The sequence below is a fragment of the Galeopterus variegatus genome, unplaced genomic scaffold (genome assembly GCF_000696425.1).
Source record: "Galeopterus variegatus unplaced genomic scaffold, G_variegatus-3.0.2 Scaffold403, whole genome shotgun sequence".
In the NCBI taxonomy this organism is placed as follows: Eukaryota; Metazoa; Chordata; class Mammalia; order Dermoptera; family Cynocephalidae; genus Galeopterus; species Galeopterus variegatus.
In genome coordinates, this window is record NW_007726514.1 from 1 (window position 1) to 1,442 (window position 1,442).

A 1,442-nucleotide genomic window follows, 5' to 3' on the forward strand; every position below is an offset into this window, starting at 1 on the left:
GATGCAAGTGGTCTAAAATCAACTATGGTGATGGTTGCATAACTATGAATATACTAAAAACCATCGAATTGTGTACTTTAAGTAGGTGAATTGTATGGTGTGTGAATTATATCTCAATAAAGCTTTTTTTAAATTATCTAAGGTATTTAAAAAGGTATTAAAAGGTATTTTAAAAGATTTAGAACTTGGACTTCATAAATCCTCATGTACCACTAGATACTTTTTCCCAGGGGCCACATTGAAGTATATGAAATAATTGAGACACAGGCTTTACACAGCTGTGTGATCTGCATGTGTTAACATGCCTGCCCGAGTTTTCTCCCAGTTAGAAATAAGTCAAATGGCATTAATGCGGTCCTATAAAGATTTTGCTTACAATGCCANCAGTTAGAAATAAGTCAAATGGCATTAATGCGGTCCTATAAAGATTTTGCTTACAATGCCATATCTTTTTTGGACTCACCCAGTCATTATATTGGACTCACCCAAGACCTGCGAGGCCAGTTGTACCTCCTGCTTCTGGGTAAGACTAGTTCTTTATCAGTTCTTCAGGCCAGTCATTGAGTTTGCTATGGCCCACACTGGGTGAGAGAGGGAGGTACCTGAATCTCAGCCCAAAGTGTACTTGTCTTCTATTCAGATTAGTCCAGTTTCACTCACACTAGTTTGAAAGCCTGAGTCTAGGGGGAAAGGAAGAGCCGGGGCAGCCACTGTTCCCATCAGCACACTGACATGTCATTTCTGGAAAACATCTGCTGTGAATATGACAATCTAAAATGCAGGAGAAACTCCCAAATAATTAATACGCTTCTCTATTCATCTTTTATGGCTTGAGCTCCCACAAGCTGCCTGATCCTGTACTAAGAACCGTGGAATTGGATGATAATGCCATCATTATAGCATTATTATTTTCCCAGAAGTGGGAATACAAAGTTAGTGCATCTCAGAGTTTCATGTGGGTGGTAAACAGCATCTGAACTTGTTGCCAGAACAGTCATGAGTGCACTGAATCAGATCATACTCGCAGCTTTAGGGATTCAAGTCTACCTTCATCAGGAAACCTCAAGGGTTTTTCCATTGTTACCAGCACAGGCTTATCCTCCCATATATATGTTCTGAAGAGCATGCACGCTGATGGAAATGGATTTCATGTGATTTTTGACTATCAAAGTTTTGTAGAGATCTTATTGTCATATTTTGTCCAATTAGATGATTTCTGTAAAATAATTTTTGATGTCCAGCCATTTGTCTATAAATTAAATACGTGTAGGAATAAACTTGACCATAGTTACTATCTTTTAATGTCGCTTTCATCAGGATTAATAGTTTGTTTATTCAGCAGATATTTATTGCACAACTACCTTGTACCAGGATACCTCTAAGCCCTCGATGAGTAATAAACAAAGCAGACAAAAATTCCAGGGATGTCAGACATTAATAAT